Source organism: Miscanthus floridulus, chromosome 9 (assembly GCF_019320115.1).
Source record: "Miscanthus floridulus cultivar M001 chromosome 9, ASM1932011v1, whole genome shotgun sequence".
In the NCBI taxonomy this organism is placed as follows: domain Eukaryota; kingdom Viridiplantae; phylum Streptophyta; class Magnoliopsida; order Poales; family Poaceae; genus Miscanthus; species Miscanthus floridulus.
In genome coordinates, this window is record NC_089588.1 from 73,684,303 (window position 1) to 73,695,964 (window position 11,662).

Below are 11,662 nucleotides of genomic sequence, written 5' to 3' on the forward strand. Positions count from 1 at the left end.
ATCACTGCTTGTTGTTGCATCATCCAATCCATACCCAGAATCACATCAATGCTAGATGTTCTCAACACAATGGGGCTTATTTTGAACTCTACCCCGTTAAGTCTAGACTAGTTGGAAGACAACGATATGAAGCTTGCATACTACCTCCTGGTGAGTTTACTAATATGGGATTTTGCATGGCACATAAGGATATGCTATGCGTTCTAACAAATGCTTGTGATATGAAAGAATGCGAAGCTCCAAAATAAAAAAGAACAGTGGCAGGAGTGGAATTGACATCGAACATACCGAGCACGACTTCTGGTTCCGCTAGCGCCGTCTCTATAGACACATGATTCACCTTTCCCATGTTGGGTGCTGGCTTCTGAGGTGTTCCCTTCTTATTACTGTGTTGACCCTAGGGTGTTAGCTGATTCTGCTTCCTAGGGTAATGGTTAGCATAATGCCCAACTTCTCCACAACGATAGCATACGTTGAGGGTGCTAGGCGCACTGGTCTTCATGGGAGTGTTGTTAGGCGTTCTCTGGCGTGGTGTCTACTAGCCACTCTGTTGCTGAGGATGTTGATTTCCATTCTGTTGCCGGTACGGTGGACGCTACTGAACTAATTGCGCTGAGGGTACTGACCACGATTCCACTGATTGGGTGATCCCTGATACCTCTGCTGGAAGCCTTACTGAGGGTTGGTGCGTAGACGAGTGTCGGAGGCCGCCGCGCCCGCGCCCACCGGTGGCCGCTGCGCCTGCACCCTCGCCGACCGGGGCCAGGGCTGGGGCCGGGGCCGCGCCCGCTGGCAGCCTCCGCGCCGGCGCCCTCGCCGGCCGGGGCCGCGCGCGCCCGCCCAACCGCGAGCTCCGGCGTTTCCTACCCACGCGAGCCGGACGAAGAAGAAAAACGTGTTTGTTATTCCCCTGACGCGTGGATCCCACATGTTAGATGCACACTCAGCATGCCAGGTCAGCGTGCAAAGCGGGTTAGGACCCGTTTGGACCTGGTTGATACCTAAAGCCAAGTTTATGTACTCAGAAATAACATTTTAATAGTAGAGGGATCTAATTAAGACCTCGAGCCAAATTAAGGGACTGACAATGAATTTTTCTCTTATAAAAACATTGTCATTGTCGTAAAAATGTTTATGCGTGGCAAGTGGCAACTTATTAAATGTAGATAAAACTCTAATGGAATTTCTAGAGGTACTAGGCTTAGCATAGCACATGTACGGTCCTGCCGCTGTGGGAAGCATAATACGAAATCTAACAAACTCTTGGCATAATGAATAAAATATCTGCGCGACAGGTCATCGATGGACCTATAGATCCTTTTACTGTTAAAAATGTAGATCAAATTGTGCAGCAGCTATGTTTCAATGCTTTTGCAATTACTGATTGATGTTGTAAAGATCAAATTGTGCAGCAGCTATGTTTCAATGCTTTTGCAATTAGTGATTGATGTTCATACTTCATATACAGAAACCAATTGCTTTTCCTATACCACCAACACAATGGCTGGATTCTCCAGACCATCTGTGACAACAAAACCAAACCAAACATCTGAGCGACAATGGAGCACTGGTTGCCCACGATGTCCGCGAAGCTGGCCTTCACCAGCTCACAGCTCACCAGGCGCTCCGTGCTCGGGAAGATGTCCAGCACGTTCTGGATGGAGCTCGTGTACGACTGCACCTTGTCGTAGTCGATCGCCGACGAGAGGTCGGCCGGGCGGCAGTTGGCGCCGCCGCCGAAGTCTGAGCACGTCAGCCTCTTCAGGATCTTTACAACAGGAGGCAACGCCATGTCAAGATCAACAGCAATTGATCATACATACACATTTGTTCTGGAATCTGAAACTGTAGCTACGGTTGTGTTCACCTGCGGGATGTCACCGATGGTGGAGGCGCCGGAGATGCAGTTCTCCGGCCTGTACTGGTACTGCGGCGGTCCCGTGAAGGGGTTGCAGATGTAGTCCAGCTGCTTCACCGGGTACTCTGATTTGATCGTGTAAATGTTTGAATTCACCTGGTCAATGATGTCATGGATGCCTGCACCGACGTCGTGCAGGATCACGTCAGCGGAGAGCTTCTCGCTGCAGGGTATGATGGTGCCCAGCGTGCTATTCTGAGGGTTCAGCTGGTACTCGTCCAGGACAACACGTGTCGCCGGCAAACTTGTCGAAGAAGTAGTACAGGCCGAAGTACATCCAGAATAGGGCTGTCAGTATCCAGCAGAAGACCATGCACCTGATGCACAAGGATCCAAGTAATCAGAACGACGTACGGGCTGAAAGGACACAGGTTTCAGTTTGTATGTTCAGATGGGTTTTTCTGATGTCTGAAGGTTAGATACTCACAAGCAACACAGCTTTTGCAGCCTTAGAGGCTTCCCTACTGCAATATTCAGAGAAGCAATTGTGTTAGATACTTAGATTCAGCTATACTAGCAAGACTGCAAGGTACATGTTGCATACTGAAAATTATTGCATCATGTTCACTTACCCAGCAACACCAGTAATGCGACAAGATTCAGTGTCACACATAAAATTGTCACGAGTTCCCTGAAATCATTGGATGTCTTAGTTCCAGTGCAGATTAAGAAGTACCATAAGGAGCATTACTCTACTGATCTAGCTCATGATGTGAACAGCACTTACAGAGTCCTGATTCCCTTGCTAACCAAGCGCATGTTCTTCTCCGCCTTTGCCTGAATCTCCACGGCTTCAGAGTTGAGCGCCTCAACTGTGGCATTCAGATGTGTTCTGCATCTTCTCAATGGCACCTGTTATGTTGTAAATTGTCGCTGTCGCCTCGAGTGCAGTCGTCCCAATTATCTCTTTCACAGATTCTGCTCTTGAGGGGAAGTGTACCGTGCCGCGAAGCGCAACTGCTGAAGAAACTCTGCGAATAAAATGCCAGAGTAGATTACTAACTGCATTGCTTCATATGTTTGCAGAATAGAAACAGATACAGTTGAAATTTAGATTATCCTTGGTGTAACACCGCAGCTTACATGACAAAAACTGTAAGGAGGATACAGAGTATCACAGTCAAAATTTGATATCTCTAAAGGAAATAGTCCAAGTCAGTGTATCTTTCTTTCCTTTTTGAGAAGAAAATCTTCGAGACGAGAAGAACTACAACGAAAATGATGCCACCAATAATCCATAATCCTGACATCACATATCCAGATCTACCTGTAAATATGGCCGACTGGAAAAGTAAACAAGACAATGATCAGTTTTAATACTGGCATGGATTTAATGTTATGTCTATCAATATACAAAGTGACTTTTGCACATTGAAGAAAAGTACTATGATTATGTTTTTAATACATATTTCGTATTATAATACGCTCAGTATCTAAAAGGCTGCATAGTATGTTCAGAGTTCAGAGAAAATGGTATGTTCAGAGTTTAGAGAAGCACAGAGAGCTTACACTCCAGTAGTGCGTGTCAGTGATGTTGTACCCTCCCTCATATTTCCTCAGTCCTTCAAGAGGATCAACTCTCCTCGTTCTTCTTGAAAGCACACTCTCTGATCTGTTTCCCAACTCTGACAAATTCCTACCCACTGATCACCCAAGCAACAAAGATAAGGTAACCATATTCACATATACTTCCGACAAGAAAATGTCAAATAGAACTGTACAAACAACATGAAAGAATAATGCAGTACAGATAAGCACAATGTCAACTAGTAGAACAGTTAACCAGGGCAACTTTGCTGTCCTGGCATGCTACTTCACCTCTTGAAAGATTTTTATTCTAAGTAAACCTATCTTGCATGTTACCGCTTGCGATACATTTTGCGAGGTTTATCTATGATATGATACAAATGAGGAGTTAGTCACCTGCTCCAGACCTCCAGTGTGAGTTGAGCTTTTGGTGTGTTGCAGAGTTGTTTGGGCCTGAGCTTGTGCGTGTAGCCTGCATGTGATTGCCGCAATGCAGCAGAGCAGGAACACTAACCGCTCTAACCTCCTCGGTTCCATGCTAGCAAGCTGCCATCAGAAAAGCTCCAAGAATTACACTCCGATCTCGATTCAGATATATGAAGACCGAGAGGAAAAACCAAAAGACACGATGCAATAGATCTGCAAAGAAGTAAGCTTTTCGCATGTGCGAAGGCGTAAGCTCTATTTGCAGTTACTGGCACACTGATACAGGTAAACCATGGCACTGTACAGTTCAATTTGGTTAGGCCGAGCATACATGACTGGTCCTCCAGTCCTGCCTAAGTGGTCAGAACGTAATAAATTCTAATTTCTAATGTGGCGTCGTTGGACACAGATTTCAGACTGACTTGTTGGAAGATGACCTGACTTCCTGTCACGTCGTGGGCTGCTGAATTTGCTTCCGTGCCTAACTTTAACAGGTGCGAGTCAAACAACAGTCATGGCGGGAATGTTACTCCGTTGAATACGGTGAGATTGGCAGTGCTATTTTCACACCAAGAAGACTGAAGGAATTTCAAGGAAAAACTGAATTCCAGACATATGGATGACTACTGACATGTGAAAGTTTGAGATTCAGAATGGCATTACAGATATTTAGACACCAGCAGCAAACTATCCATATCTAGCTTTTACTTTAACACTAGGAAAAAAATGAGAACAAAGTGCAGTGTCAACACGCACTGGATTTATCAAATTTCCTCTCGTAGTCAATCGTAAAATTAAAATCCTCCTTCAGAGAAGTAGGAAGCCATGAATGAAAAATTGAAAACAGAGCGAGAGAAGATGCACGGTCTCGAAATGTGAAACGATCACAGGCAGGGCAATTCAGTTCTTATCACTTCAGAAACGGAAAATAAGCTTTCTTTGGCCGGGTCGCAACTACTCAAATCAACAGAAAACCCCAAAATTTCTACTAGAAAGCAAGACGGACAAGGAAAACGTATTCTCCAAATACACGCTTCACAAAAAAAAACACGAATTCTAAATGCGAAGCCTGAGTTTGAATACATGGAATCGCAAGCTCTGAAACTCACCTGGTGCAGAATTCTCGCCTGCTCCCATGCAAACGCAGCTCCTCTGCTCTTGTAGCCGTCGCAGAAGACTGAGAATTGCAGCAGAGAACCCAGAGGCCGCCGCGCGCTGTCTCCCAGGCTCCCAGCTACCACCTTCCTCCTCCTGCTCAAGTCCCTCTCACCATTTACTCCAAACTCCCAAACGTGGCCTCCCTTTCCTAGTCACGCATCATACAGTTGAGAACACCTCCGATCCTTCTCTTGTCTAGAACGAAGTCCAACAAGGCCACCTCTCCGTCTCTCGCCGTGTCAAACGCGGGCACCTGAGATGGCTTCCGTTTCCAAGGCACTAACACCACGCATGCCGTGTGTGTGCGCTTATATACTCGATGATGACGATGAGTGAGCAGCAAAAGGAGGAGGAGGCGGTGGACGTGGACACGGACGGAAGCAAGCAAGGGAGTCTGCCTAAAATCTAATAAAGCGGCATGCTTTCCTTGTCCATGGAGGAACTGGTACGATGCGATGCGATGCGCTGCACCCGGCCGGCACCGGCAGGCTGCCGCTGTCTGCAGGCATGCACGCACGCTCGCTGCTGCTGCTGCTGGCTCGCACCAAATCCCCCCAGGCCAAGGAACGAATGTTAAAGCAGGCAGGCGATCGACAACGACGGAGAGAAAGAATAGAAAAGGGTTTCAACTGGATTGGAGTCTGTGGAACAACTATTGTCGGTCCAAATCCCATGGATTTGTTTGTTTCATTCAGTTTCTGCTCTTGTTTAGGATTTATTTTTTCAGTTACCATCTTTCTGTCCTTCCTTTCTGCTGCTGCAGCTTTCCTTCCTTCAAAGCCGCGTTTGTGTGTGTGTGGAAGTCAAGTCGGCAGGACAGGAGGAGCCGGGGGCACCGGGGCAGGGATAACGGACAAAGCTGTAGGCTGGGGCAGTTTTGCAGATTTGACCTCAAGGTGTTTGGGATTCCCACGACGATGCATAAAATTTCTGAAGAACACGCTACAGAATCGCATGCATAGAAATGGTTCAACGATGGCACACTGAAATGAAAATCTGTTCAAAGTTGTACGCGGTTTCTGAAAAGACAGAGACTGCATGCGTACCTTGCTCAATATGGCCTAAATCCAACGGCAGAATTTTCTAATAACGTTGTATAATTTCAGTACCATCCATGCAATTTCTGAAAAGACAGAGGGGTTGCGTATCAAAGAGAGGGGCAAAACCGATTCTGCCGTGTTGCTTTCGGCTCCACCTTTTGCATCTTTCCTCCTTGCGTTCACAGTGGCGTAGGAAGCTGAAAATTTTTTGACCTTGGAGAAAAAAAATCTGCCGCCTTGGAACTAACAAACACAATTATCAGTCTTAGTGCTAGTGGGAATGCTGATTAGGTTAACTAGACAACAGAGGTCAAAGTTTAAAAGCCTCCTATTTGAAGGAAGAGCTGAATAGGATGACCAAAGAAAGAACCTCCATGGGGCCAACACATGAGGTCAGTTGGATTCTGTGTGGATCAGGAATAACTGAACTGACTAGTTTTAGGAGTATATGTTTACTAGGTTACCTTGACCAAACAAAATTTTTAGTAGCATTTGATGTCCCAATAAATATAGACCCGTTGTAGTTTTACAGTTTTTATTTCTAAACCAATAAGTAGCCGACTTAGCATGCAAAGGAAGCCTTTAATATTCCAATTGAAATAATTTCTGGATTATGTAAAAGTCTACAAGTTCAAGTACATATTAAAGAGCTTTAATTTTATCTATACTTGTGAGATATTCCCTCCGTTCCGAAATAAAACAATTGCTAAAGTTATCTTAAGTCAATCTTTTTTAATGTTTAACCAATTTATTGAAAAAAAACAAAAATATTTGTGATACCAAATGAACACATTATGAAAATATAGTTTATAGTATATCTAATGATACAAATTTGGTATCATAAATTTTGACGCTCTTTTCTATAAATTCGATCAAACTTAAAAAAGTTTGACTTAAGACAACGCAAAGAAGTACCAAACTTTATAAGCATTAATGTACATACCTCTAATCCAATCAACCCACATCCATTTTATATAAGGATTTGCCGAAATCAACACAAAGTGGCCTTGTATTGGTACATCTGTGTTCCTTGGCAAGGGCCCCAAAGAGAACCTGTTAGCTTTACTCTGGCTCACTCTTGACATGTGTGATCTTTTTATTTTCTTGTGTCTTGATTTGGCCAAAAATCCAACAAATATTAAACATGGCATACAGATCAAACCATATATATTCTAGGATGTGAAGATTATTGCGCATAATCAATAGTGACGACTCTTTGTACATAACCTCACTTTTTCCTTACTTAAGCAGAAGGCATAGCTCGTGCCATTTGTGTTAAAAAGAAAATAGTGAACTCCCATTTCGTACAAATATTAAGAGAATATGAGATATAAAATGTGTTCACAGTGACGAATAACAACCATAGTTCATCATTACATCAAACTAGTCTAGATCGAGATCGAAGTCTCTAGATTTCGTTGGTGAGCCCTTGTAGAGGACAAACAGCAGGCATAGCAAAGTGGCTGAACGTGGGTGGCACTAGTGAGCTCAATCTTGCCATAGTCGACACCCTCCTAGCCCTAAGGCTTTTGACTCCTCCAAAGGTGTCAAACTAATTCCTAGTAAGTAACATATACTCTACCGATCATGACTCGTGATTTGTTGCCTCTCATATTTTGGATTGGCAATTGGTGTCTCCAATCCATGCAACTTGTCCAACTGCTGCTAGTGGTGGTCAAAGGAGATAGCATGAGGGTGGCCAAACGAGCTAGAGTTAGGTTGATGAGGTATTATCGGGTATTGATGAGCTATCAAGCCAGGTGAGAAATTTTTCCTAGGAATTTCATTGAAGAACCATAGGGCACAAATCCTTTCCTGTCGAAAGTTTTCCTAGGGAGTTTACTTTCCCTATTGTTATTTGACCTTTCCCTAGGAGTTTAAAACTTATGTAAATCGGGGAATTCCAGTAGTGAAAGGGTTTGGGGCTTAGTCGGGGTTTTGGTGGGCTACTCTCTGCCTTTATCCACTCCATTTCTATCCCTAGAATTGATCTTATCCATTTCCATGAAAACATATAACTAAATTAAGGTTTCAATTAAACACATGCTAAACATATATGGAGGTACGATGCAAAGGAGAAAACTATGAATATGGATTGAAAATATATAGAGTAAGTAAATGATAACTAAAGTTCATACAACCTGGTGAAAAATAACAAAGTACATATATAAATAATACTCTCCCATTCTAAATTGGAAGATGTTTTGACTTTTGTAGATACATTACTTTTACTATGTATTTAGAACATATTGTATATCTAAGTGCATAGCAGAAACTATGTACCTAGAAAAGCTACAAACGTCATCCAATTGAGAATGGTAGGAGTGTGTTATAATATGAACAAATTAGAGAGAGGAACCGGCCACAAGTTTGTCCATAATTTTCTAACACTTATCTATCTTAATATATTAATATATAGCCAACTACATTCGTCCCAAAATAAATAAGGGAGTACGTTGATTACAGCAGATTTGCTCAGGATATACAAACATAGCACGTTATAATGCATCAACAGTAAACTAACATGTCATCATCACTCCATTCTACGTATCTTTTACATGGCACAAATTAAATGCGTGCTATTTTCTAAAATGGGAAAAAATATCGCCGATAGTGATAGAGACTATAAATCATGTATAGTTGCCAGAGGACAATTTAGTTTCTTTTAGCAAAAATTAAATTTTGTTACACGTCTTAGCTGCGCTCTAGACAGTGAAGGATCTAGGATTTTAGTTTAGGGTATGCCGACTAAAAGAAAAAATCATATACACCTCGGTAAAACTATTTAACAAATCGGTAACAATTGTAAAATTTATAAAGTAATTTGATATACATGTACTAATAGTGTATGATAACTATTAAATTCAAAGGTTAAATTGAAAACATCAACAAATTATAATATAATAAACAGTTGAAACGAGATACCGGCAGTTTAAATATAGGTATAATGGGAAGGATTTGAAGTAGCTGTATTAGTAGCCGCCGTGGCCTTCTTTGTTGTATGCTTGTCAAAAAGATATGCAATGTCTTTGCTTCTCTTTATACCTACGAAATACAATGCCAAACAATTAAATAGGCTGCACTTGCACGGATTAAATCATCAGTCCTCACGTGTGATTACACAGATACTCACATGATATATATTGAATCGTTGCAATCTCGGTCGTACGTCTTTGACGTTAGATGAATCCCTGATCTCGCTGCACGTGGAATGACTCAATAATATTAGCAATGAAATTTTAAATTAGATAGGATTTTCTACAAGGAAAAAAGAAGAGGAAAGATCGGAGATTGAATCTCACCTCAGTGGCCGGCAGATTCGGGATCTTGGCGTGCTCGAGCACACAGAACTACCAAGCGGTCAGCAGCGGATCCTCGATACGACCTCGTGTACTCGTAGCTAGGGACGAGAACGGTACGGAAATAGTAGGTACCGAATCTTATCGTTTTCTACATTTGTCTTGTTCGAATTCGTATTTTCGGATAGATTCGAATTCAGTTCGAAACACGGAACACCAATTTCGAAATCCAAACGAAAACAGTTAAGACATTTTCCGACCGTTTTCTACTTTTCTTCTTTTAATTTGGAATATCCCGAATTTGAAATTTGGTTTAAAACGAATTTGGCCCGTTAGAGTCCAACCTTAAAAAAATTATATCTTTTTTAAACGATCTCGGATAAAGTTGATTTTTATATAAAAATTGTAGCTCTCGACGAGATCTACAACTTTCTAGTTTCTAATTTTTTAATATAAGATTGTTAAGATGTTCAAAAAAATTAAACAAAGTTTCAACAGTATATTAATCACATACAAGCGCTTGTTGCCTTAGAAAAATTATATCTTTTTCTAATATAATGTCAAATGGAGATACTTTTTATATAAAATTTGTACGACTTGTTAATTGTTATTCACTTTGTCTCATGCACTTGTTAATTATTACGCACTTGGTCCTACGGGTCAATATTTTGTATTGATTTTTCATATACTGACCGTGTTCGATATAATTCTGCTCGAGTTAGTTCGTTTTTGAAATTTGCAATATTCCATAAGTTTGTCTTCGTTTCATTCCCGGTTTTATCACTTTCATTTTCGTTTTCGTATTCAAATGTAAAAGTAGAAAATAGTTGAGGTTTTTCCGACCGTCATCCCTACTCCTAGCCTGGCCTGGGAGCATGAGCGGTTTCGTCGATCCGAGGAGGCGGACGAGACTATCGCTCCAACAAGGTCATGATGGCACTATTTGGTACAACTTATCTGGAAAGCGCTTTTCAGATAAGCTACATAAATAGAGTAAAAGCGGCGGTCAAAATATGCTGGTCTGATTCAGCTTCTGCTTTTTAGTACAAATGGGAGCTATGTAAATAATCGTGGCCAGAATAAATTGCTGAAAAGCGTAACGTTTGGCTATTAATTTTAGCTTATTTTGATCTTATTTTGATCATAAGCGGCTTATAAGCTGTACCGTCGTACAGCCGCGTGCCCGCATCACCTCGAGAGCCTGCAAAGAAGTACATGCGGCCGCATGCTCGCGTCACTGCAGGGGTCTGGAAGGTCGTCGCTAGCTTCTTTACAAATATATATACGCATATTATATACATCTAGTCTACCTACTGGGCATGCAGGGTATGCCAGGGCATTCATGGCGTACCCGGTGGCTCCACCAATGACTCTAGAGATCTACAAAGTTATACATGTATGTTTAGACCCCTAGTGTACTATGAGCTAGGCTGTTACAAAGATTAACCTTAATTTGCGGCGCTGACTTGAAGACCTATGCCCACGTTGTTGAGCGGCGGTGCTGCTTGCATGCCTACCTCACTGTCCGCTGCGCTACGAACAACTCATGCAACGGCTGCGTATGACATGATCACCGTTGAATACTTCTTCGTACGCCTTCTTGGCTGACGTTGACAGACATGGCCTCCTGCTGGTTAATCCTAGGGGCTTCATGACAAGGTACTCACCTCGCTTGGATCCCGGGATATGAGATATGCTCTGTGCCGCTATCCGTTTGTTTTGAGTGGGAGCGAGGGCGGTGCACGCCCCCCGTGGGCCATATCATATCTCCGAGCAACTGTAGGAGTGATGGTTGCTTCCTCTTTGAGATTCGCTCGGTGAAGCACTTGAGGCATCTGTCAGCCGAGGTAGCCTGAGGTGATGGAGTGCGGTTGACGGCGTTTGTCGCAGCCACGATCGTCGCGTCTCCTAGGGTAGTTGTCCCGACGTTGGCCGACGCTGGGCTCATGGGCCGGGAGGGGTGGCCGGTTCGCACCTAGGGATCGGTGTTCGTGCATTGGTGGGCCGGTCCACCAACCGTCGTGGAAACCTAGATGGCAGGCCCGATTGATGAGGACATCCCTTCCATTGATACAACCACACCTGCTGCACAACAAGGTCCGATGACAAGAGCTCGAGCACGACAACTTAATTATGAGGTAAAGTCGTTCCTCGCTGTTCATACAAACTCATCTCAGAATTGGATGCTACTAAATCATGGTGATGATTGTCTTATTCTTAGGAATGTTGGTTAGGACCCCATTGCCTTATGTTTAGACCCCATGATGAGGATGGAGCAGCCGAACAAGTGGGAA

The 11,662-nt window shown here is 43.0% G+C and overlaps 1 pseudogene; it reads right to left on the reverse strand.

Annotated features, from left to right (window-relative positions):
- Positions 1-1,013: 1,013 nt before the first annotated feature.
- LOC136482153 (uncharacterized) lies at positions 1,014-5,789 on the reverse strand (annotated as a pseudogene).
- Positions 5,790-11,662: the final 5,873 nt, after the last annotated feature.